Source organism: Zea mays, chromosome 5, assembly GCF_902167145.1.
Source record: "Zea mays cultivar B73 chromosome 5, Zm-B73-REFERENCE-NAM-5.0, whole genome shotgun sequence".
Taxonomy (NCBI): Eukaryota; Viridiplantae; Streptophyta; class Magnoliopsida; order Poales; family Poaceae; genus Zea; species Zea mays.
The window spans coordinates 188,997,084-189,023,888 of record NC_050100.1 but is presented as its reverse complement, the minus strand read 5'-3'; the positions used below and the strand labels follow the sequence as shown (position 1 = coordinate 189,023,888).

Genomic DNA, 26,805 nt, shown 5'->3' with positions numbered 1-26,805 from the left:
AAGATTTCTCACAAAAAGCATAAAGATTTCTCACACGACAATCACTGTGTAGTTGATGACATCGTCGGACTGCTAGCTTGCTTCTAGTTAGGCTGGTTCTGATGCCCGATATAACATAGTTTTACGCTTCTGTTATTTTAGTTTTACGTTAAAACAGACTAAACGTGGTTGGTACCTGCTCACGGACCATATCCCTGGACCGGTATTCTAACTCGCCCGATCAGGGTCGAAATTTAGGGTGTGTTTGGTTTGACTTTTAGCATTGGCTTTTGCCCCCTAAAAGCCAAAAGTTAACCAAAGGGCTGGATCTAGGAAGCAGCTTTTTCTAAAAGCTGACTTTCTCACAGTGTAAATCTAAAAGCACCCCTGAACCTGCTTTTAGTGGCTTTTCGGATGGAACTGTGAAAACAAATATCGAAGAACTTTTAATGACTTTTAGTGGTTTCCACTAAACGGTTTTTAGCTTTTTAACGGCTCACAGCCTACAACAGCTTTTTCTACAGCTCACAGCCCACAGCAACTTTTTTCACAGCCACAGCCCAACCAAACAGACCCTTATTGTAACTAATTGTTGGTCCTTGCTCTCGGATGCTATACATAAAAAACAAAGCAACCAAGAGCATTTAGGGTTTAGGGTTTAGGGTTTTTGATGTATGCATTCAGCGACGAGGGAGTCGACCGAGCAGGCAGGGGAGATAGGATCCGGAGGCAGACGGGGAAAGAAAGGGCGTCGTTGTGGACTCTTTCGCAGTTGGGGAGCTGTCGAGCTGGTCAGGTAGAGACGTGGAAAGAATGGTGATGGCGTCTTGGTCTTGGGTCTGCTAGATGCATGCCTACTGCCTTATCGCAAAGCTAGCTTACCTGGTCATACGAATTTGTAGTCGGTTCTGATCTAATTGCAAGTGCATCTAGTAACTTGGATTTTTTCGCAAAAAAATATCGGGTGTTCACGACCGGCCCTTGCGCTTGCAGCTACTGAAGAGACAGGAGCAATGAGTTAACAGGAGATGAATGCCCCTGACCGTTATGAGCATTTCGTCGTGCCAGAGGGCACCAAGAAGTGAGCCATTCACCATACTTGCCCTACTGTCTACCTGCATGCAATCGTTGACTCAATTGATTTTCGTTGTTCATGACTCTGGGAAGTGAGACGTAAGTTTCAAGCAACGCCTACAATTCTCTTGTTGATATTAAAAACAGTTCTGCGAGTTATGTTAAGTGAATCTTTTGGCATTAAGCTATGGAACTGTGACACTTCTCTTGTTTCTGATCATTTCACGCTTGTGCAATCCTTTTAATTTTATGGACCCACCTGAGGCCTTCTATCGCACTTGCTCATTTTGTGATTAGTTGTAGGTTATGGTTGTGCTCCTGATGAACTGATGATAATTATCAATGCAGAGTGTCCTATGAGAGGGATACAAAGATTGTGAATGCTGCATCATTCACTGACGAACGCGAGGATCACACTGTAGGCAATATCCTCCGCATGTAAGTACAATTTAATTTCTTTTCTTTAACGCTTCCCATCTTATGGTTTGTTTGGTTGACATGATACATGCAGTTGCATAGAGACCCAAATGTTCTCTTTGCCAGGTATAAGCTCCCTCACCCACTCCAGTACAAGATCATTGTTAGGGTATGATTCAAGTTCCATTTGTGTTTTCCCTTTTTATACTAATTCATTGAGCTAGTTCCCCAGTTAATTAGTTATTTATTTGTGTACGACAGATCCACACAACGAGCCAGTCCTCCCCGACGCAGGCCTACACCCAGGCTATCAATGATCTAGACAAAGAGATTGAGTACCTTAAGCAAGCTTTTGAGGTTAGAGGTCTTTCTGATATTTACTCTAATTGCTAGTTACAATTTTCAGCAAATGCACCTTTATGCCCACTACACCGAAATAAGCAACTTCCGAGAGGCTAATAACTTCCTACGGGTTTTTTTTTCAAAACCGTAGGACATTAATAATTTCCGAGAGGCGACCAGGGCCTCTCGGAAGTTAACTTAACTTCCGACGGCTGTACCAGGGCCTCTTGGAAGTTAACTTCCGACGGCCTCTCGGAAGTTAACTTAACTTCCAACGGCTGTACCGGGGCCTCTCGGAAGTTAAGCATTCAAGCGTTGACCGGTCGGGGTAGGCCTTAACTTCCGACGGTTTTGCATAGGGTTTAGGGAGTTAACATTTTTAGGCTAACGGCGCGTGCCCGTCTCTGTCCGTCTCCCATTTTCCAACTTCCGCGCCGCCGTATCTCCATTGGCGTCCGCGCTCCACCGCCACTCCACCGCCAGGCCTCTCGCCGGAACGCGCCGCCGCTCGCTGGAGCAGCAGACGGCTCGCCGCCGCGCTCCACCGCCGCCTGCTGCGCTCGCCCCGCGTGCCCGCCTGCTCGGCCGCGGGCCTGCCTGCTCGGCCGCGCGCCCGCCTGCTCGGCCTGCTCCACCGCCGCCTGCTCGGCCGCGCGCCCGCCTACTCGCCCGGCCTGGCTCCGCCAGTCACCGCTGTCGCGTCACCGTTTCGTCGCTTCAGGTAATTACTTCCGAGTGTTTGTATTATATTTTTTATATTAAATATGCTAACTTCCGAGAGTTAACTGTTTTTAAACCATAGAAAGTTATGTTAATAGGGTTAATTAACTTAATAAGCTAGGTGGTGCATATAATTTAATTATGTTAGTCTCTTGTTTGTTGCGTGTTAGTAATATTTTTGCAAAATTGTCGTAGTGTTGTGAAACCTATGTGTCGCTCATTCCAGATAGGCACGAGTCACATGATACACATATAACTCGTATTGGTCCGGAATTGTCCCTTTTTTGGACAGCCTGTTAGTGGATGATAGAGCTATGGATTTATGACGATGACGGGTCCGAACGAGATTTCGGTGGCATAACCCTGTTGCTCTCTATTGCACCATTTATGGGCATGCAAATGGAGAACAACGGGGTTATGCTGCTGAAATTTCGTTCGGACTCGTTGCTCGTCATAAATTGTTGCTCTATCGGTCACTCATGGGTGGGTTTAGGAACTATCTTTTCCTATAGATGTAGTGACACGATCGATATGCGTTTAGTACCGGAAAAAATTTATGAATCTTGTGTTCTACTATTTTAGAATCAAATATGGTGGGTGAGGACCGTCGATGGATGTATGAAGGTTGGCGTATGAATGATCCCTCAGCAGAGTGGATAAGAAAGACAGAGGCTTTTATTGCTCGTGCTTTTACTTTGTCAAGAACTGGCACAGATGTGTGGTGTCCATGTAGTATGTGTCGTATTTATAGATGTCAAGACAAGAGAACTCTGTTAGGACACCTTTGCAAATATGGCTACATGCCTGACTATGAAGTTTGGGTGTATCACGGCGAGGAGTTTCCCCGTGAAAATGCATCGGAAGCCGACAACAATGATGACGTGGAATACGATAGAATGGATGAGATGCTTGAAGATTTAAGGGGGATCCTGATTTAGTGTTTCCACCAAATCCTGAGGAGGCGCCTCCTCCAGAGGTTAAAAAGTTCTTCGACCTTCTTAAGGCTGCAGAAGAGCTGTTGCACGAACACACAACAGTTTCCATCCTTGCTTTCGTGACTCGACTTATGGCTATTAAGTCTAAGTTCGTGTTCTCGAACAATTGTTACAACGAGCTCTTGAGCTTAATCAGCGAAGTGTTTCCACCAAATCACAAGATGCCGAAAGACGTGTATCAGTGCAGGAAACTGCTCTCTGGTCTAGGTATGGACTATCAGAAAATCGATGTCTGTCCAGATAATTGTATGCTGTTCTGGAAAGATCATGAGAATGATAGTAAGTGTCTAAAGTGTGGCAAGTCGAGATATGTAGAGGTTAAAAACGATGATGGTGAAATGGTCACATCAACTGTAGCCCAAAAGCAACTTCGTTATATGCCTCTTGCGCCTCGTGTTAAGCGTTTGTTTCTTTCGAGGAACACAGCTAGGCACATGAGATGGCATAAAGAACGTGAACGAGGGGACACTCATGTGATGACGCACCTGTCTGACAGTGATGCGTGGAAGGCTCTAGATGACTTTGATCCAGATTTTGCTAGTGAAGCGAGAAATATTCGAATTGGGTTGGCGACAGATGGTTTCACACCTTTCAATACGAACGCATCATCATATTCTTGTTGGCATGTATTTGTGATTCCATACAACCTTCCACCTCATCTGTGCATGAAATATGATTACATGTTTCTTTCCCTAATTATTCCTGGTCCAGACCATCCTGGGAAAGGGCTGAATGTGATGATGCAACCCTTGATCGATGATCTCAAAAAGTTATGGAAAGGAGTCGAAGCATACGATTGCTACAAAAACGAGATATTCACACTTCGAGTTGCGTATTTGTGGTCCATTCATGATTTCATGGCATACAGTTTATTTGCTGGATGGAGCTGCCATGGAACTCTGACATGTCCAATATGTGGCAAGGATACAGATTGTTTCCGCCTTGAGTTTGGAGGGAAGATCTGTTACTTTGACTGCCACAGATGCTTCTTGCCCCAAAAACACCCGTATAGGTTCAAGGTTAACACCTTTAAGAAGGGCACTATCATGACAAAGGGACCGCCCAGGCGTCTTAGCGGAATAGAGATTGAGGCTATGCTTAATAATTTGAAAGAGAATGAAAGTGGTGATGGATACATAGGTTTTGGAACCGAGCATAACTGGACACATAAATGTGGTTTATGGGAACTACCTTATGTTAAGGCATTGATTCTGATGCATAACATTGACGTCATGCATCAGGAACGTAATGTTGTTTAAGCATTCTAAGTACTTGCATGAATCTAGGTGACAAAACAAAAGACAATATAAAGGCCAGAAAGGACATAGCAAAACTTTGTAACCGACCAACCCAGGAACTCGACAAAAATGGAAAAAAGCCGCGTGCTCAATTTTGTCTAAAACCTAAACAGAAGAAAGAAGTAATGGAATGGTTGAAAAATTTGAAATTCCCAGATGGTTATGCGGTTGGGTTTAGGAGAGTTGTGAACTTAAATACAAATAAAATAACTGGATTGAAGAGCCATGATTATCATATAATGATGGAAAGGCTCCTCCCTATAATGTTCTGTGGGTACTTGAAAGTCAGTATCTGGCAGGCTCTAGCTGAGTTAAGCTACTTTTATAGGCAACTTTGTGCTAAAGAAATAAACAAAGATGTGATGGAGAAGTTGGAGACAAATTCCTGTCGTTATATGCAAGTTGGAAAAAATATTCCCCCCAGGATTCTTCAATCCAATGCAACATCTACTTGTCCACCTTCCATATGAAGCTAAGGTTGGTGGTCCTGTGCAATACAAGTGGATGTACCATATTGAAAGGGCATTAAAGAAGCTTAGTTCAATGGTTGGTAACAAAGGAAGAGTTGAAGGGTGTATAGCTGAAGAATTCAAATATAAAGAGGTAGCAGCCTTCACGAGTGTATACTTTGCAGACGAGCACAATATCAATGCCCCTACATTGAGGTATCATGATGACAAAGTAGTGACCAGCAGCAATCTCCAAATTTTTGAGATTGAGGGCAAGACTGTCGGGGCATCCACAGAATATCATCCTGAGCGCGAAGAAAAGTTGGACGCTTTGCTCTATATGTATGAAAATATGGATGAAATGACTCAATATTTCAAGTAAGATGACTCCATATTTCAATTTGTTTACTTGTAGTAATCGTGTTACGCACCTCATTTGTTTACTTGTTGTAACAGAGAATTCCAATCGCATCTTAATGAGAAATTGTCCTCGAGGCAGTATGAAAACGCGCTTCGAGGAAGACATGGGAAGCCCAATTTCATTAATTGGTTTCGAAATTATGTAAATAACCTAACACTCTTGTTCTACTTTATATATTTTGTTTTAGAAATCTGATTTCACCATCTGATTGGCAGTGTGACAAAATTCCAAATTTAGACGAGGACTTGCTTCAGATGTCTTACGCAATCGTAAAAGTCAGAAGCTACGGTCGTTACGACATTAAGGGGTTTCGTTTTCGTTCGACCAAATTTGAATGTACTCGTCCATTTGCGGCGACAAAAAATACTGGAGTTGTATGCAGGGCAGTCGATGATCGTGGAAGAGAGATGAATTATTATGGAGTTATTAATGACATACTCGAGTACGACTTCGCCGGGAGCAAAAATCTTAAGGTGGTGTTTTTCAAATGTGATTGGTTTGATCCCAATCAAGGGACTGTAGAAAACCAATTTGGCATGGTAGAAGTCAAACATGAGCTCAAAACAAGTGCATGTAGCAAATTTGTTCTTGCTCACCAAGTTGACCAGATGTACTACATACCGTATCCATCTATAAAGGTGGAAGCCACATGGGTAGTGTACAAAGTGAATCCTCGTGAACAGTTACACACCAAGGGTGAATGGTTCGAGGCGGAAGTTGAAGAAATTTACCAAGAAGATGAACTTCCAATCAATTTTAATACAGATACTGAGGTTTTGCCAGAATCATTAGTGGGAGATCCTGAAGATGTAGTAAGTCCCAAAAAATGGAAACGGAAGTCAAAGAAGGAAACATCGAATCGAAGAAAACAATTTGATCCTGATTTTGAATACGACTAAAAAGTAATTATATATTTATTGTTCATTTCAATACATTATGTTCATTTACATTATGTTCATTTCAATACATTATGTTCATTTACATTATGCTCAATTACTAATTTGATTTTGTTTTAATAACAGGATGTCTAAAAAGGTCAAGCAGCTCGCTAAGGGACTAGCGAGGAGAGCCTCCATTTTTGGGAGAAAGGAGGACTTAGTGTTCCAGGGCACTAGTTCAAGCTCGAGCAGGCGTAGAGCTTTGTTGGAGCATGTTCCAGAGTTGCAGGGTCAGGCATTCGGCGTACAGAGGAACGAGGTAACCAATATATTTGTTTTGTAATGTAATATTTGTATGAGTTCGAATAACTAAATTATTGATTTTGATCTATAGGATGAGCCTGAAGATGAGGAAGAGACAGAGGAGTGGAGACAAGTGGAAGATGATGAGGATGTCCAGGGTAGGGAGGTGGAGACAAGGTGGGGTGAATGGCCCAATGATGGAGGGTCGGGAGTTGGGGGAGCTAGTGGGTCAAGGGAAGGGGAAGCTGGTGTTTCAGGAGGAGGTTCTGGAAGCGAGGGAGTTGGAGGGTCTTCACGGGTCCGGAAGCCGCGGAAGACTAGTTGGGTCCCCCCTCCTAAAGAACCAGTTAACAAGGTTAAGATAATCCCGAGTGGAGATGGGTAAGAGCATCTTTGCTTTGTTCTTATGTCTTACACATTGAGGATAAACAATTATTTTTTGAATTTGACAATTGTGCTTGTGTTGTTAGGGCTTGGCTGGATAGTAGTTTCACCGACAAAGATCGTGTAAGGCAAGTAAATAAAGTGTTGGGCAATATCTGTCGTATGAGATGGTCTGGATTGGTGATTGAGGATGGTATTGAGGTCCCTGTCACAAGATGGGATCAATACGACCTTGCGGTTAACGCGCAACATGGGAATGCGCAAGGTGCAGTTTGGCATGACTTCTGGGTATGTTTATCTATCTTCTTGCGAAGTTATCAGCTTAATGATTGATTCATATTATGGATTCTTGACTATGTTTATTTTTCAGAAATATTATAAGTTGCCTGATGGAGATACTCATACCGAGCATGCACACTCCGTGTTCCATAAGAACGCGACAGATGTTGTTGCAGATATGATGTACTATGTTCGAATCCAGGTGATTAACCAAGCTATGTTGAGTAGTGAAGGACGACGTGCAACCAGTAAGAGCGAGGCATCACAATATGGACTTTCTATGACTGAGCAAGATTTTCTTCAGGTAATTGATGTTTTTGCTTATGTTGGAAAAAATTGATGTTTTTGCATATGATGTACTATGTTCCTTGTATATGTTACAGTTACTTATAAATGAATTGTGTTTCCGTAGCATTCGATTCCATGGATAGCCGCCAATGATGCTGCTTGGCGTGCCTTATGCCGTTATTGGGCTTCGGATAATTTCAAGGCAAAGTCTATACGACAAAGTTCCAATCGTGGAACCGAGTCGTATCACAAGTATGGAGGCGATGATCACTTTCGTTTGGAAAAACGAATGGTAAGTACAGGAAACTAGCAGTGGTGTAGTTTTGTTGATTGTATATGACTTGATGTCATTTCTGATTATAATGTTTGTCAAATGTACGTACAGGAAGCTAGTAGTGGTGTAGTGCCCAGTGATGTTCAAATATACCTGAGGGGGCACAGAGGACCAGATCCTGCAAATCCAGATGTGTTGTGTAGCCAAAAGGCAACAGATCGTCTGGTGATTGTTTTGAAATGCTTGGTAGATTTTGTTCATATGAATTTATGTATGTGCCCAGTGATGTAAGATTGCATTGTTCTTTTGTATGGAGGCTACATATGCTGAGGCGATGTCTAGTCAGCATGGATCGGACTATGACTGGAGGACCGCACCTATTGATCCTCAGGCTGTGTATGCAAGTGGTGGAAAATCCCATGGAAGGTGTGGACTCTACATACCTTATCTTGTTTCATCGGTTTAAGTACAATACATTATTTTTGAATCTGTCATGATGTTACTTGTTTGAAGGTACTCAATTTTCGATAACGTCATCGACTCGAGCCAGGTGACGGTTCAGAGGGGAGGTTCGTCGAGGTCTGCTGCTCGTAGCTCCCGTCGCTCTACTCAGGATACTGCAGAAGTTGAGCGACTACGAGAAGAGCTTAGGCAACATCAGGAGCGACAAAGGGTTCACGAGGAATACTTGAGGCAACATGCTGCTCAACAAGAATACTATGCTACTCAGTTTCAACAACAGCAAGCACTGATACAAGTAAGTTCAAAAAGATCATTCATTTTAAGTTATATATTGATTTAAAACACTGACATTATTGTGTTCGGAAATTTGGTAGCAACTAGCACAAGCCCAAGGGATACAGGTTCCGATGCCCCCCCACCTCCACCTCCCATACATTTTCCTTGGCCTTCACCTCCACCTCCACCTACCGAACATCAGGTATGCAAATTTATCATAATTTACTTGTTACATTACGGTGTAACTCCATGAATGTCATTTGTATAGGTATATGAGACTCCTCCAGCTACCTTGCCGGCGCAGCAACAAGATGACGGGTTAGACTTTGTCAATGCGCTCTTCGCCAGTGGAGGTAGCGAGCATCACTCTACGCTATTCTCTGATGTTGATCGACAGTAGTGGGCTTCCATTCGATGTGTTTTGTGAGACTTCAAACTTGTGTCTTGTGAGACTTGTGAATTCTTATGTCGAGGTGGATTTGACTTGTGAGACTTGTGTCTTTTGAGACTTGTGTCTTTTGAGACTTGTGAATTCTTATGTTGTTACTAGGTGAGTGCTCGTGCGTTGCAACGGAAACGTATAATACCACGGTAAATTATGTACAAATGTGTGTTATATTGTTATTTTAATCTAACTATTTCACCAGCACATTACAGCCATTAGCTCTATATATGATAGTAGAGTGTCGTGCATTGCGATAGAATATAAATCATTCAATGAAATATTAATTCACAATGATTACATGAAAATAAACAATATATATATTATCATCAACCTCGCAAAAATCTTTACCAACAACCAATATTGAACCGATTTTGATGGAGGTTTGTGTCATATTTATCACACTTTTGATTGTTAATACATGAATGGTGTTACCGCACTTGTTGCAAATGTTGGAACCCTGCATATCTTGTAGTATTCGTTCTCCCTCCAGTTCATGCCCCACGAGTTCTTGATGATCCAGTAAGGCTTGTCCTTGAGGTGGATGGGGGCAAAACCAGCTGCGCCATAGCCAACAAGGAGAACAACATGGTCTAGGTGTCTTCCACATATGTATGGACATGGCATGCCTTCGATGTATGTCTGCATGTAGGCAGCATTGATGCCAACTGCATGAAACAGAGAACGCGCATCAACGATTTCATTGTTTGCATCAACGATTTCATTGTTTGATATTGAATTCTATGTATTTCAACAGATTCTTTATCTTTTACTTACTTGCCAGTGGCCCATGTTTGATAAGGATAGCAACATTTTGACTCTCATCCACAGACACAACACCAAAGTTCTGAATTGAAGCAATAATCTTAGACTTGTCAAACTTGCATTTTTACCATCACTCCTAGTGTAACGGTAATCCTTCTCTCCTTCAAGGCCACCAGCCTTGGAGATGACTGAAGGGCGTCGTCATCAGCACACCATTGCATCCTGAATCACATAAATCAGGTTCCGATGAGTCACACTGCAACATTTGCAACAAGATTAGGGGATAGTGAGTTTGGATTAATGTGAGGTAAATCAGGTACCATTATCTTCAAGCTAGCAACTATGCAAATCCTACTGCCCAAAACATACAAATATATGATTGGCATCTCATGGCTTTAGCTTCATGCATGTTCATTACTCAATAATAAAGCACTGCAAAATAGCAGCATGGCCAGCGACGGTAAGCTGGGACAGAAAGGCAATTGTCTCAAATGCTCCAACAGTAAATACACTTTATAGTCGATAGATTCACAAGTCATAGTATGTGATTGACGTCACTCTTGGACACAACAAAATACTTTGCCATGGCAGTAATGGATGCTAGGAATAAATTACCATGTCCTACCAACAACTAATACTCATAGATGGTTCAGAAGCTATATTCTAAAGAAAATATTGAGAACGCTAGATAACAATAGCAATATGAAAGTAGAAAATAAGTGGAATATATGATCCATAATCTATTGAACTATCATGCATTCAACAGAAGCTTTATATGTCCAATTTACGTGTCAATAAAACATCTTTTGACTTTGTAGAAGAGAATGTTCATCACCAGATCGATAGGCTAACAGATGCATATAACTTTTACTACCTTGCAAAACATTGGGACTGCAATCTACATTGTGGAACTCTCTACCTTGCAAAACATAGGGAGTGGAAGCTACTTCTATAGTGACTGTTGTACTTGTTTATTTGTCTGCCTGCACAAGGACCTGAACTATGGTTAGCTACTCCTGTCACCCACCTCACTGAGCCTGAGGGTTTTGGTACTTGACATGTTGGAGTATTGCTTCATTCACCTGCAGGATTTTCAAGGAATATTACAGCTCATCATTCATGCTGTCATGCAGCAGTGATGTTGGGTATAAGATGAACATATCGATTTTGTAGGATTGAGTTATGTGTGACTTATGATCATTTCAGAGGAGAAATGTCAAAGTTTACCATGCTAGCCTTCCTGGATCGCTTGTCCTGGGTAGACTGCATCTCATTTCCACCAGTTAGAGACCTTTTGATTCTCTTTCCAAGCACTCCACTTTCTAGGGAACAAACAGGTACAACCAGCTGCAAGAAAATTTTAGACAAATACATTTAACACAATATTTGAGATCACCAAGACCCTAGATTGTAACATTTCTTGACTACTGCGAGATTAGATTGTGTAGATACCTCACGCACACTTGTTGGAGTCCTGCTGGAATCCTTACCGACTGTGGAAGCTTCTTGCCCGCTCCGCATGGACACATTCTGTTGCAGTTCTGGCAGCTCCCGAGTTTGAGTAAGATCAGATCCAATTGAGTGGAGGCAACCCATAGTGGAGCCATCTCCCACTTCATAGACTGTGAAAATATAATTTGGATGGCATCATGTCAATGAGGCAATGCCAATCCTGCTGTCAAAGTAATGTGAAGATGCAGATTGCTGTTAATACTTACCTCTTAGAAGGTCTTTGTGCTCAGGCTCAGGATGCTCTGTATTGGTGTCAATGGCCTGCATAATGTAGCAGTATTTTAATTGATTTGTAGGGCAGAAGAATACTTAAGGCTCATCCTCCGCCGCCTCGTCCTCCCCCGCCTCCTAGCGTTGCCTCCGCCGGCTCTCCGCGCGGTATCCGCCGCCCACAATGTGGTCCTGCTGACGCTCTCTGCCGCCATGGCCGCCGGGTGCGCGCTCTCGACCTATAAAATATAAGAAAAGCAGAAGAATCATATGCAATTCAGTTGATAAGTTGATGAACGACAGTTATAATAGTCAATGAGTGCAATTGTGGATATTATTGCAATGGGTACCTCCTGCATGACCAGATCACGAGCAACCTTCATGGAGTTCTTGCCCACCATCCCGGCGAGGAGGTGCTCAGTGCCAAGGTTCGATGTCATGATGATCAAGGTGTTCCTAAAGTCCACTGTCCTGCCTTGCCCATTCATCAGCTTACGGTTGTCGAGGACCTAAAGCAGGGTGTTGAACACGCTGACATGGGCCTTCTCTACCTCATCAAAGAGGATCGCATTGTACGGTTTCCTCACTTGTTTGGTCAGCTACCCACCCTCTTCACGGCTGGCATAACTTCAGTCATAGGTAAAAAAATCCAGCCCATGTCAAAACACGAGCCCATCCGATAACACAGTTAAAATACAACATATAGCAAGCATTTTAAGCTACTTATCCAGGTGGTGCTCTGATGAGGTGGGCAACCGAGTGCTGCTCCACGAATGAGGCAGTGGGTTGTTGTAGCCTGCCAAGACTTGCCCTCGACCTCAACACTGCATCTGCGACGGCGTTCACAACCTCTGTCTGGCTGACCACCCTCTGGTGAAGCCTGTCAGCTAGGACAACCAGCCTCTCCTTATTGTAATGGCTAAGCCGAGTCACTGTCCACCAGCTTACCATGTAACACCCGGGTTGTAGGGGGGTCCAAAGCCCGGGCGTAAACATAATCACCAGGTGTGCTGGGACCAAGTCTCACACATATGATGAATCATGGCACAGGATCGAATGTCACATCTTTACTATATAATCGGAGTTCTGTACAAAATAAATAAATAATTACATTATATGGAGACAACGATCCAGCAACCCGAAGTTGACTGGGAGACGACGGCCTAGACCTCTCACGAACTCGCCACAGCATCCTCCATGAGCATCATCCTGCAGTACCTGCTCTTGACCTGTGGGGGGGTGTGAGACAGCAAGAGTGAGCTCACATACGTTCATCGCTCAACAAGTTGTGGGGAATAATGTGCATGAACTCGCCAAAGGTGGGAGCTCACGTGAAGTGTAAGGCTTACCAAAGAAGATGGTTAGAGCTGAGCATTGCTTTTAAAGTTGGTCAAAATTTTATTAGCAGTTACTAAGTATAAGTAAATACCAAACCCAATTAAGTAGTAGAACAAAAATAACAACTTCACCCGCGATGCAATGCATATGACAAATTGAATTTAGTTCCATAAATTAATCATCAGAGAGTCCTGAGCTGCTCATGACCGTGAGCTCGGCTAGTATACCAGTTTTACACTCTGCAGAGGTGGTACCCTTTACCCACAAGTCATGTTACCCATCTGCCAAGAGATCGCGACTTCCCATACACCTCTACCGAGGAGGCGAGGCAGGGTAACACTACGAGGCCTTTACAAAGTTCCACTAGCTTCAGAAAACCCGCTACAGTTTATAGGAAGCTCCAATGCAGGAATCCCTTGCAGGACCGCCATCACAGCAAAATCCTCCCGAGGGCCTCCCCAGGAATCCCTTGCAGGACCGCCATCACAGCAAAATCCTCCCGAGGGCCTTCCCAGGAATCCCTTGCAGGACCGCCATCACAGCAAAATCCTCCCGAGGGCCTCCCTACACTGACCACTCCCCTACTGCCCTTGCCCCTTTCGGGTAAGGTAGTCCTCCACTAGCTTTCCTAATTAGTCAGCCAAGGGCGTCCCATTAAACCCTTGTGGTGGCACGTGGTTCTCAAGTTAAGCTCTATGTTCCAATTAACATTTAATGATCTTGTCATGAACATAAATAGAATAACAACATAATTGGAACATGGATGTAATGAAATATTAACCCAAAAACATATAAAGCAGTAGCAGAACTACCCAAGTGATTCAGGGGTAAACAAGGTATTCAGGACGAACAAACTAGGGTGACCTATTGGGTCCCATCAAAATTAACCTATGCAGATCATTATGATTAATCAGAACATGAGTGGGTAAAAGAAGTGATCAAGGGCACAACTTGCCTGGGTCTTGAGATTCCAGGTACCAGGATGATCTTCAGATGACTCGCGACCTCACGCTAGTCGTAGCAATACAAACAGGCAATGTATAGGCAATATTAACATCACACCAAACATGCAAACAAAATACATAATAATAATCTACATATTAAAATAAGATTATAGGAACAGGAATCATTAATTTTGGAGTTATAGATTTTAAGTTATGGATTTTCTAATGTTTTATGTGCTTAATACAAGATTAAGTGCTAGATAAATTTTTAATTCATCTTTCATGTTAAAACAGAGGCACTAATGGTTAGACAATAATATTATAAAAATTTTGGAACTGGAATGGATCAATTTGGAGTTCATATGCATTTTCTATGAATTATACAAATTCTATGAATTGTTTTTATACTAAAAACTCATTTTCTAATTCATTTTCTTGATTTTATAACTCTCTGGATTGGGCCCCAATTTCTGGGAAACTCAGGGGCTCTGGCATAAAAGAAACCGAGACACAGGGCACCACTTGCGCGGACTACGGGTCAATTATTAACAACTACAGGGGCTCTTTGAAGAAATGGCCATCGCGAAGGGGTACTGGCCAAATCTGGCCGTCCAATCATAAGTCAAGCGCCCGGATCTGCTCCACACTCCACCGAACCGATATGTAACCACGGCCGCATGATCCCGAATCGACGAACCAGATTTTATGCTCGTGAGATCCACACAGAGCCTAGATCTCGTGACCCACGGCCACGATCTCCACTAATCTGAACCGTTGGATGCGGTTTCAACGGTCCACGCCCTTCTCCCCAACGCGCCGGGCACCAGCGCGGCGGCGCACGACCACAACGGCGGCGTGGGCACCGACGCCGGTCAATTCATCTCTACAACGCACTACCCCTAGTTCTAACACCCGCAAATTCAAATTAGCACATCGGCGAACTTCAGAGGATGGTTCATACCGACAATCGTAGGGCGAACGCTCCTGTCCTCGGCGCACGGCGGATCCGATGTTGATGAAGGTACTCCGGTGAGCAATTGTCGGAGTCGTGGTGCCCTTTCGCTCCACTGACGGCCACCCGCACTACCGCGATGCCCAACCGGATGCACCAAGGCCACACGCTGTGACCAATCGGCGACGTGGGCGCGATTCCACCGGCGACTGGACCTCGTTATTCCTTAATCCTAGCGGCGGCTAGAGCTTTGGCCTCCAGGTTGTCGCGGAGGAGGTGGGGATTTGGTCCTTTTGTAGGCCTGCCGCGGAGAGTCCGATGTGGCGCGAGTTTTGCGGAGCAAGGCGCGGTCAACGGCCATGGCGAAGGATCCGGGAGTTCTTCAACGGCCGAGCGTGAGGGAAAGGAGAGAGCTGACCGCGCGGGACCCGCATGGTGGTGTCTGGGTGCGTGCGCGAGAATCCCGTTGAGGCTGCCCACCAGTGGGCCACGGGCGCAGTGGGACACTCGCGATGAGGGACTGGTCCGTGGGACCCGGTTGTCAGTAGGTGGGACAGCGGGAATGGTACTGGGCCGCGCGCGCGTTCGAGGAAAGAGGGGAGGGGGCCGAATTGGGCCGAAAGGAGGGAATCCGAGGCCCAGGCAGGTTTTCCTTTTTTTCCTTTTCTTTTCTGTTTTCTCCCTTTTCAAATTTAGATTTCAAATTTGAATCTATTTTTTTGGTAAGTTCAAACTCAGGTTAATTTTTTTCTATATTTACATGAGCACATAAACTAAATTTTAGTTCATTTTAAAATTTTTATTTTACACTATTTGCATAGTGTTTTCTTCTCTTTTTTCCCAATTCTAGGGTTTCCTTTAAATCTTAACTCCTCATCTAGATATTAACATATTTATCTTTACTTTATTTTTGTATTGCCACAAAATGCACATAAAATAAAACTCAGCATGATGCATAGTTTAGTGGTACAACTTTTTTATTAGTTACTTGTCTTTAAATATGCTATTCATTTGTGATGATAAGTAGATACAAAGTACACATATACCTAAAGGAGATAACTTTTCCCTTTTATATATGATCTTTTACAAATTGGGTATTACAAATCCTACCCCCCTTAAAAGTAATCTCGTCCTCGAGATTTGTAAGAAAAGGGATATAATAGGTTTGGTCTAGAATTTTAGTTTCTCATTTGGTTTTGGGAATCAAAGTTTTGTTCAAGTTTTTTTTTTAACAGTTAGTAGATGATATGAATATTGTATGTCTAGATATTCATTAGGTCAGGTACGGTTATGGCAAGTAGAGGTTGTGGCAAGGGTATAATAAGGAAAGACTTCATCCTAAACTATGGATCTTGATTCCGCTGGCGATTCAACTTGATCTTTGAAGTCTTGAGTTGATTCTTATCCTTCTTTGACATGGTTGGTCTTCTTTGGCCTTTATTTCTTGGAGTTGTCATCCGAGTTAAGGACATATGGCTAGGACATATGTGAGTAGGATGGATTGTATGGTGTAGGTAGGTTAGAATCTCTTGCTATGTTAAAATTGTGGGGTTATGCAACTATTGAATGGTTAAGGTAGTTGCATATGGCCAAGTCGATCTGTCATTCTTAATTTAGTGCAGGGTGAACTAAGTTAAGACCCGTTCTATAGGAGTAGAGTCTAATCTATTTCATCAGTATTATCTAACATGTTTGATAAGTCACTTTAGATTAGATCAGATCTAGGTTAGATTAGTGTGACTAGTTTGACTAGATAAGATCTTATTTATTTTAGGCTAGATCATGGTTGTTACACTAGCGCGGGATAAATATGCTTATTGGTGTAAGATGAATTCATAAGGATAAGGTAGAATCTTTTGAGGTCAGATAGATCTATTAGGATAAGATAAATCTTTTCAAGATAAGATGAGAATATATATTTTTTTTAGGATAAGATGGATCTATGAGTGTAGGATAGACTTTTTCAAGATAAGATGGATTTTGCTAGGCTAGATTCTTTGATGAGGGATAACCTAGTTCATTTAGATATTTTTATAACCGTTTTTTTTTCTATATGTATATGCAGATGTGATTGTGGACATTACCCCACAACTAATCACACTCAATCAAAGATCCAAATCAAACAAGTATCATAAGAACAAACATTCAAGCATACAAATACCTATAAAAATAGTTTTGTTTTTGTTCCTAAGAGTAGGTCTCCTATTCCTAAAGTCACTTTAGGCACAGGATTTCAAAGTGTGAAATCCACATTTGTCTTTAGAATGAAAAGGTAAGAATAATCAGAGTAAAGCGGAAATAGATGAGAAAAGATTAAGAAAAGTTTAGAAAAGAATCTGAGTAGCAAGGGTAAGTAAAGAATGGTTGTCCAGTTCTATCTAGGTTTCGTCCTACAGTCAACATTCCTCTGATACCACTTCTGTAACACCCGGGTTGTAGGGGGGTCCAAAGCCCGGGCGTAAACATAATCACCAGGTGTGCTGGGACCAAGTCTCACACATATGATGAATCATGGCACAGGATCGAATGTCACATCTTTACTATATAATCGGAGTTCTGTACAAAATAAATAAATAATTACATTATATGGAGACAACGATCCAGCAACCCGAAGTTGACTGGGAGACGACGGCCTAGACCTCTCACGAACTCGCCACAGCATCCTCCATGAGCATCATCCTGCAGTACCTGCTCTTGACCTGTGGGGGGGTGTGAGACAGCAAGAGTGAGCTCACATACGTTCATCGCTCAACAAGTTGTGGGGAATAATGTGCATGAACTCGCCAAAGGTGGGAGCTCACGTGAAGTGTAAGGCTTACCAAAGAAGATGGTTAGAGCTGAGCATTGCTTTTAAAGTTGGTCAAAATTTTATTAGCAGTTACTAAGTATAAGTAAATACCAAACCCAATTAAGTAGTAGAACAAAAATAACAACTTCACCCGCGATGCAATGCATATGACAAATTGAATTTAGTTCCATAAATTAATCATCAGAGAGTCCTGAGCTGCTCATGACCGTGAGCTCGGCTAGTATACCAGTTTTACACTCTGCAGAGGTGGTACCCTTTACCCACAAGTCATGTTACCCATCTGCCAAGAGATCGCGACTTCCCATACACCTCTACCGAGGAGGCGAGGCAGGGTAACACTACGAGGCCTTTACAAAGTTCCACTAGCTTCAGAAAACCCGCTACAGTTTATAGGAAGCTCCAATGCAGGAATCCCTTGCAGGACCGCCATCACAGCAAAATCCTCCCGAGGGCCTCCCCAGGAATCCCTTGCAGGACCGCCATCACAGCAAAATCCTCCCGAGGGCCTTCCCAGGAATCCCTTGCAGGACCGCCATCACAGCAAAATCCTCCCGAGGGCCTCCCTACACTGACCACTCCCCTACTGCCCTTGCCCCTTTCGGGTAAGGTAGTCCTCCACTAGCTTTCCTAATTAGTCAGCCAAGGGCGTCCCATTAAACCCTTGTGGTGGCACGTGGTTCTCAAGTTAAGCTCTATGTTCCAATTAACATTTAATGATCTTGTCATGAACATAAATAGAATAACAACATAATTGGAACATGGATGTAATGAAATATTAACCCAAAACCATATAAAGCAGTAGCAGAACTACCCAAGTGATTCAGGGGTAAACAAGGTATTCAGGACGAACAAACTAGGGTGACCTATTGGGTCCCATCAAAATTAACCTATGCAGATCATTATGATTAATCAGAACATGAGTGGGTAAAAGAAGTGATCAAGGGCACAACTTGCCTGGGTCTTGAGATTCCAGGTACCAGGATGATCTTCAGATGACTCGCGACCTCACGCTAGTCGTAGCAATACAAACAGGCAATGTATAGGCAATATTAACATCACACCAAACATGCAAACAAAATACATAATAATAATCTACATATTAAAATAAGATTATAGGAACAGGAATCATTAATTTTGGAGTTATAGATTTTAAGTTATGGATTTTCTAATGTTTTATGTGCTTAATACAAGATTAAGTGCTAGATAAATTTTTAATTCATCTTTCATGTTAAAACAGAGGCACTAATGGTTAGACAATAATATTATAAAAATTTTGGAACTGGAATGGATCAATTTGGAGTTCATATGCATTTTCTATGAATTATACAAATTCTATGAATTGTTTTTATACTAAAAACTCATTTTCTAATTCATTTTCTTGATTTTATAACTCTCTGGATTGGGCCCCAATTTCTGGGAAACTCAGGGGCTCTGGCATAAAAGAAACCGAGACACAGGGCACCACTTGCGCGGACTACGGGTCAATTATTAACAACTACAGGGGCTCTTTGAAGAAATGGCCATCGCGAAGGGGTACTGGCCAAATCTGGCCGTCCAATCATAAGTCAAGCGCCCGGATCTGCTCCACACTCCACCGAACCGATATGTAACCACGGCCGCATGATCCCGAATCGACGAACCAGATTTTATGCTCGTGAGATCCACACAGAGCCTAGATCTCGTGACCCACGGCCACGATCTCCACTAATCTGAACCGTTGGATGCGGTTTCAACGGTCCACGCCCTTCTCCCCAACGCGCCGGGCACCAGCGCGGCGGCGCACGACCACAACGGCGGCGTGGGCACCGACGCCGGTCAATTCATCTCTACAACGCACTACCCCTAGTTCTAACACCCGCAAATTCAAATTAGCACATCGGCGAACTTCAGAGGATGGTTCATACCGACAATCGTAGGGCGAACGCTCCTGTCCTCGGCGCACGGCGGATCCGATGTTGATGAAGGTACTCCGGTGAGCAATTGTCGGAGTCGTGGTGCCCTTTCGCTCCACTGACGGCCACCCGCACTACCGCGATGCCCAACCGGATGCACCAAGGCCACACGCTGTGACCAATCGGCGACGTGGGCGCGATTCCACCGGCGACTGGACCTCGTTATTCCTTAATCCTAGCGGCGGCTAGAGCTTTGGCCTCCAGGTTGTCGCGGAGGAGGTGGGGATTTGGTCCTTTTGTAGGCCTGCCGCGGAGAGTCCGATGTGGCGCGAGTTTTGCGGAGCAAGGCGCGGTCAACGGCCATGGCGAAGGATCCGGGAGTTCTTCAACGGCCGAGCGTGAGGGAAAGGAGAGAGCTGACCGCGCGGGACCCGCATGGTGGTGTCTGGGTGCGTGCGCGAGAATCCCGTTGAGGCTGCCCACCAGTGGGCCACGGGCGCAGTGGGACACTCGCGATGAGGGACTGGTCCGTGGGACCCGGTTGTCAGTAGGTGGGACAGCGGGAATGGTACTGGGCTGCGCGCGCGTTCGAGGAAAGAGGGGAGGGGGCCGAATTGGGCCGAAAGGAGGGAATCCGAGGCCCAGGCAGGTTTTCCTTTTTTTCCTTTTCTTTTCTGTTTTCTCCCTTTTCAAATTTAGATTTCAAATTTGAATCTATTTTTTTGGTAAGTTCAAACTCAGGTTAATTTTTTTCTATATTTACATGAGCACATAAACTAAATTTTAGTTCATTTTAAAATTTTTATTTTACACTATTTGCATAGTGTTTTCTTCTCTTTTTTCCCAATTCTAGGGTTTCCTTTAAATCTTAACTCCTCATCTAGATATTAACATATTTATCTTTACTTTATTTTTGTATTGCCACAAAATGCACATAAAATAAAACTCAGCATGATGCATAGTTTAGTGGTACAACTTTTTTATTAGTTACTTGTCTTTAAATATGCTATTCATTTGTGATGATAAGTAGATACAAAGTACACATATACCTAAAGGAGATAACTTTTCCCTTTTATATATGATCTTTTACAAATTGGGTATTACATACCACCTGCATGATTGCATTACCAACAGACAATTTGGCATTGCTTTGAAAATTTTTGTGGTGGTGAACAAGAGCATACCTCTGCAATTTGTTTTGGGCCGACGATTTCGGTGACCATCAGGTTCTCCCCTGTTTTGCTCTCTAACTTGGAGATCACGGCATCGATCATCGTAGTCCATATGTAACTTATTTCCGGTGCCCATTCAAGGATATCAAGCATCCCTAAGTCCTGAACACAGAGTGGGGGCTATAAGAATGAAAGCGTGACTAATTTTAAAAATAGCTTAGAATAGTGCATCAAATATGGATGCCCTTTTTTAGAACATTATTGAAAAATTAAACTCAACATTTCCACTTTTTTCTATAAATAAACAGTAGCACATATCAAAACAGATGCTGATGCTGGAGGAAGAAACAACACAGACACCATCTGAAAGAACAACTGAATGGACAAAAAATGTAACATGAAAGTGCAGACCTAGTTCCTCATCCAAATGTTAAATACTGATCTCATCATCGTAAACATATAAAGACAATTTTACAATTGCATGACTACAGGCAAGGGAATAGCTACTACATCGGAAGAATGTGGAGAAACAACAAGCTGGTATACATTGACATCTAGTTAGAAAGCTGGCTTCAAAATCATTGCAATGGTTGCAACTGGTTAGTAAAATTCAAGGGTTAATCAGAGCTCGAGGCACAACAGTCAGTTCGAATGTTGTTGGCCAATGACGACTTTCTGTTTTGGTATATGATAGGATATTAAGCACTTGTCTGACCTAGTAACAGAAAAGACCGCCTAACTTGTGAACACGTAAATGTTGGATAATATTGAGCCACACCTGAAAGAGGAAGTTACTAAACTGTGCTAGGATTCATGTATTACATGCATGCCAATGAAATGAACAAAGTAGTTACAAGCCTGAGAAGTTATCATTATTAAGTCAGAAAGCAATAACCCGTTTAAGAAATCCATGCAACCCCATCACTTCCATCAGCACAACACTTCTACAAAGATGAGTTGAGGCTCTAGTCCTTGAAAACTCTAGGAGCTATTTTTTTGGTCGCAGAGAGGGTCCAGTGCGAGTGTTTTCAGTAAGGTCGGTTCATTGTTTACATGTATATTAGATGATTAACTTTGGTGTTTTGCTGCAACTTTATCTTATCTCCTAGGTAAGGTGGAGATGTTGCTTTGTATGGGGGTGTTTCTCATTTTATCTCTCTACTCTATAAGGATACACACCTATCCAGCGTGTTCAGAAAAAACATACCAGACATGACACGAAGATCTCGAGCTTCGACAGTGACATAATCTGGAATTCTGGATTAGGCAGCACCATTGGAAGTCACTTTTCTAGGCCAAGCATTAGAACTTGCTCAAGCTTCTCGAGACTTTTGGGAAGAGGATTGCTAGAAGGTGAACCAAAGACTTCAATACCATGGGCTAATATAAACTCTGCATCATCAACATTGTTCACAACTTGCAAACCAAGTTCTATAGTATGACAAAATGAAAAACCGATTACACTAAATCCATTCTGATGCTAACCAGAAGTGACAGGAAACAAACCTCAAGAGAAACTACCAACATACATGCCAGAATGGTCGGGTACGACTTCTTCCCATCATGAAGAACACCAAACTGGTCCAGCAACCAATCCTGCGAGAGTGCGAGACATGCCACTGTTGGCCTAGCAAAGATTTCGATAGAAGTGTTAAGACGGGCACAATGCACACGACGATAGAAGCGACACATACAAAGCAACAGTGGAAGAGTTCATAGGAAGAAAGAAATGAACCCTGGGCTATCGTTTCGGACAGAGCTGAGTAGATCAGCGTGCTCCCTCATGCAGCCCTAGCAGAGCCCGTGCGCCCTCTCCACCGCCTCCTCGCTGGCGCCAGCAGCAGCCCCCGCCATCGTCTGCGCGAAGGACCCAATGGCGGCTCGGTGGCAGGGGTGGAGGCTGGGGGAGGGCATCACACGGTGGGGTATCGAGGCCGGGGAGGACGAAATCTAAAGCTGAGGTCGTGCTCTGTCAGATTCTTTGTCCTGGCCACCCCATCGTCGTTGTTGCTAGAAGAGGAGACCACGACGAGGAGGGGAGGCGAGGGGAGATAGCAGCGGGGAGGGGAGATCGCGGCGGGGAGGGGAGGGGAGATCGCGGCGGGGAGAGGCGGGCCCACCACATCAGCATGGATACGACGAGGAACCGCGCAATGAACTGAAGCTCCTTGCACCGGATCAGGAGCGCCTGGTGCCGGCTGACGCCGCCACCGCCGCTGTTCGTCCCCACCGTAGCCGCGGCCACGCCGAAGTAGTCGCGGCTATATATGGCCTCGTAGAAGACGTAGGCGCCGACAAGCGAGCGCGGCTCGGTGGCGCGGAGGTAGCGCGCGTAGTAGAGCTGGCCGATCCGGGAGGCCACCTCGCCGATCTCCCAGCGGCGGAGGCCGACGGCGACGAGGTCCCGGCGGCGCTCCTGCTGCAGGCGCCAGAGCCGTGTGTAGGCCTTGAACGCGGAGCCCTTGGGGAAGAGGCGGCGTGGAGCCCTTGGGGAAGAGGCGGCGCGGCGAGCTCGAGCGCGGAGCCCTTGGGGAAGAGGCGGCACGGCGAGCTCGGGTGCGGATCCCTTGGGGAAGAGGCGGCGCGGCGAGCTCGGGCACGGATCCCTTGGGGAAGAGGCGGCGCGCGATGGCCTCACAGATGAGCGTGGAGTGGTCGTAGGAGGAGTCCAGCGACGGGCACCACTTGGCGGAGAGCGAGAACTCCCGGACCTTGCCGGTCGCGAGCTTGCGCATGTCCTCCGCGATGAGCCCCGCAAAGAGGTCGGCCATGCAGGAACCGGTAGGCGGGGTCGTTACTGACTTACTGTACATCTCGATCACCCTCGCAGCGGCCTCCGCTCTCCTGGTCCGGCGTGCCACCATGGCCGCGGCCGCGAGTCCCCGGTCGCGCTCTAGGCTGGCCGCGACGCGCTCCTCCGTTGAGCCGACGCGCGTGGCCCGTTCCGCACGGCTGCGACGCGTACGGTTGCCGAAGCAGACGCGGCCCCGGCCCCGGCTGCACGCCGCAGAGGTTGGCCACGAGGCTGGGTCACTGCACTGGTGTCGGAGATCCGTGGGCGGCGATTTGGGGTGAGGAGAGAGGAGTTTAGGGGCGGCTGGGACTGTGGCCGCACGGTTTGCGGGAGGGAGGAGAGCCCGGGCGGCGGGGATTGCGGCCACGAGCGTTGATGGCGGCCAACCGAGGCAGAACCATGCACCAAATGACTGTGGACGTCTACAGTAGTGTCTTATGTAGTAGTAGAGATTATGTATGTGAGATGTTATATGTGATATGTTGTGTATTGTGGCTGTCAAATATATTTGTTATATGCAATATGTTGTGTATTGTGGCTGTTGAATTACCAAAAATAAATTGTATTTTTAGTGCTGGTCAATTTAACTTCCGAGAGGAATAGCAAACTCTCGGAAGTTAATTCTTAACTTCCGAGAGGCCATCGGAAGTTATTCCTGGACGGCGTTAGTCCTGTGCTGGACGGCGTCGGCCCTTAACTTCCGAGAGGGAAGCGCCCTCTCGGAAGTTAAGCATTAACTTCCGAGAGGCGAACAACCCTCTAGGAAGTTTACTTAACTTCCGAGAGGCCGTCGGAAGTTACCCTAACTTCCGACCAAAATGTTCCGACGGACTAACTTCCGACGGTTTCTGCTAACTTCCGACGGTTTGTATAACTTCCGAGAGTTTTGCTCTAACTTCCTACGGTTTAGGCTCTAGGAAGTTAAGCATTTTGGTGTAGTTGGACCAGTGAGAACAAAATGAGGAGGAATAGTTTAACTTGTTTTTCTTCCATTTTTATTTAACTGCGACTGTAATATTGGCCATGCAATTGAATTTTACATGTGTTGATTGCATCAATCAAGAATTAGATTTTATACATAATCACATACCTAAAATTTGTGCTAATTGTATCAAATTAAGGAGTTGGCTCTATACATGACTTCATACCTTGAATTTGTGACTATATTCCTACCTCATTTTGTCCATTTAACAATGCTGCTACAGACACCAACAGACCATCATTGAACCTTTTCTACTTTATGATACAAAGATGTGAACTATGGACTACTTGATGAACTACTAGATGTTCAACACAGGAATGCCTTTGGCAAAATTTGCATATTCACTCTCCCGTTAAACTGATACCCTTAAGTTCATTTGAATCTCTTTTTATTTCCAAGAAGTATCTCGCTACTTTAGTCCTACTAGGAAAAGTTCTTTGGGATCTCTCTTTGTAAATGTTAGTTTCGACTCTTGTTTTTTTTCAGGTTGCATGGCATTTCTTTGTGCAATTTTGTATCGCTAAACAACGAAAAGTTTTAGTTAGCATTAACCGGTGGTACATAGCAAGGCAGGCTGTGTGGTTCTATGGGTGTAATGTATTTAAGAATGTTTTGTATAAAGTATTGTTTCTGTAGGAAAAAGTGCTTGATTTGACATGAATGTGGCAGTAATTTTGACAGATTTGTTGGCAGGGGAAGTGTCTGCTTTTTTCTTGTTAATACAAAGAAAATAGCTCTTCTGCGTTTTCAAGAAAAAAAAGTATCGGCTTTGTTTGCTAGTACAGACATGTTCAAAGGATAGTTCTTTTATTCTTGCTTAAAAAAAGATGTTTGAACTCTGAAGTAGCAAGCACCAAAGGCCTGGGCATGTTAATTTTTTCTGTTCATGATGCATTTGCCACATAATCAGTGTTGTTAAGTGCCAATCTTACCTTCTTTTTTGAATGCAACCAACCTTAGATTCTAAAACAAAGCACTTAAGCAACGTCTCACAAAAATCTAAATGGTAAATTGATGTTTTCCACTTTCCGGTACGTCCACATGTTCCTATGCTATTTGCATGCTAGTTATCAAGTTATTCTTTGGTACACTAGAAAAAAATCTTCTTAAATTTCATTCAGGAAATTTTAGTATTACTCCCTCCGTCCCCTTTTGATAATCATACCAGGGAAAAAATCTGTACCAAGTGATCATCATTTTGTCATGGACGGAGCCTTATCAGCGTAAATGTGGCATTGTCCACTTGGGTTCCAGCTCCAATGCAAGTTCCCTTACTGATTTACGTTAGTGTTCTTCTATTGTTCCAGTGGTTCTCCATGCAAGAGGGCTATGCTGTACAGGGGAAAGAAATGATTTCTAGCGTGAAATTAATGTTTTGCACCGTCGCTAGCTGCAGATAAACATGAGTGATTAGCTAGCCTTGGTCTCTCTCAGTCTCAGTGTCCCTCTCCTATGTGCTGATCATAAAGGCAAGGAGGGAATAGTTTATTCTTCCTGGTTGCATGGCATGACATTCTGCCATAGTATAGAGCTACGTGAGGTAAATTTAGTTTGCACTGATTCATGATGGAGAACAAGTCGGTGTGAGTTTGTGCATTGTGCTTGAGGGGGGTGCTTTATTTTAAAAAAAACTCGTGTGTTGAGAGTAATTAATTTGGACGTCGAATAATTCATGGTATTTGGCTGTAGCTTGACATGAAATATTTGGGAAAATTACAGAGTATTGTTATTTATTTTCGGTGAACCTTACCCTACCTCCACCCCCAGTATAGATAGATGCTTGAAATGTCTCCAGTATCCTAGGCGTGCACATTTGCCTATTGGTGTTGTACCATTTTACAGTAACATGATTACATTTGAAACACTACGGAGAGGAGACCATAGAGTGGTGTCTCGATTTATTAGTTCTAATTTTCTGCATCTTCATCTAAGTGACAACAGCCTTTGTACCTTGGAACATAATATAAAAATCTGAATGACGTTCAAATTGAATATGCATTAACAGAGTGGTGATTGTCCTGTTAGTAAGGTCATTTGCTAGTTGTTACTAGGGGATAACTAGACTAGATCTCTGTACCATATCTTGCTGATTACCTGGCATCGCCGGAGTTTTGCCTTTTAATTGTTTGCCTTTAGTTGTTTACTTTGGGTCAG

General features: G+C 44.0%; 2 protein-coding genes and 3 long non-coding RNA genes across 5 annotated transcripts in view; 4 read left to right on the top strand and 1 right to left on the bottom strand.

Annotated features, from left to right (window-relative positions):
- The window catches only part of LOC109939982 (DNA-directed RNA polymerases II, IV and V subunit 11), a 54,811-nt gene that overhangs the window by 25,463 nt on the left and 2,543 nt on the right, over nucleotides 1-26,805 (bottom strand). The gene's annotated exons all lie outside the window — the stretch shown is intronic.
- Nucleotides 1-26,805, top strand: part of LOC109939981 (DNA-directed RNA polymerases II, IV and V subunit 11) — a 54,607-nt gene that overhangs the window by 27,001 nt on the left and 801 nt on the right. The window lies entirely within an intron of this gene.
- Nucleotides 1,512-24,998, top strand: LOC118472079 (uncharacterized). Its single transcript, XR_004849621.1, has 3 exons — nucleotides 1,512-1,639; nucleotides 1,732-1,827; nucleotides 24,875-24,998. It is a non-coding gene; the product is annotated as an uncharacterized lncRNA (long non-coding RNA).
- LOC103627420 (uncharacterized) lies at nucleotides 7,802-8,039 on the top strand. Its single transcript, XR_553596.1, has 2 exons — nucleotides 7,802-7,843; nucleotides 7,952-8,039. It is a non-coding gene; the product is annotated as an uncharacterized lncRNA (long non-coding RNA).
- LOC103627421 (uncharacterized) lies at nucleotides 8,773-9,167 on the top strand. Its single transcript, XR_553597.2, has 3 exons — nucleotides 8,773-8,858; nucleotides 8,938-9,041; nucleotides 9,108-9,167. It is a non-coding gene; the product is annotated as an uncharacterized lncRNA (long non-coding RNA).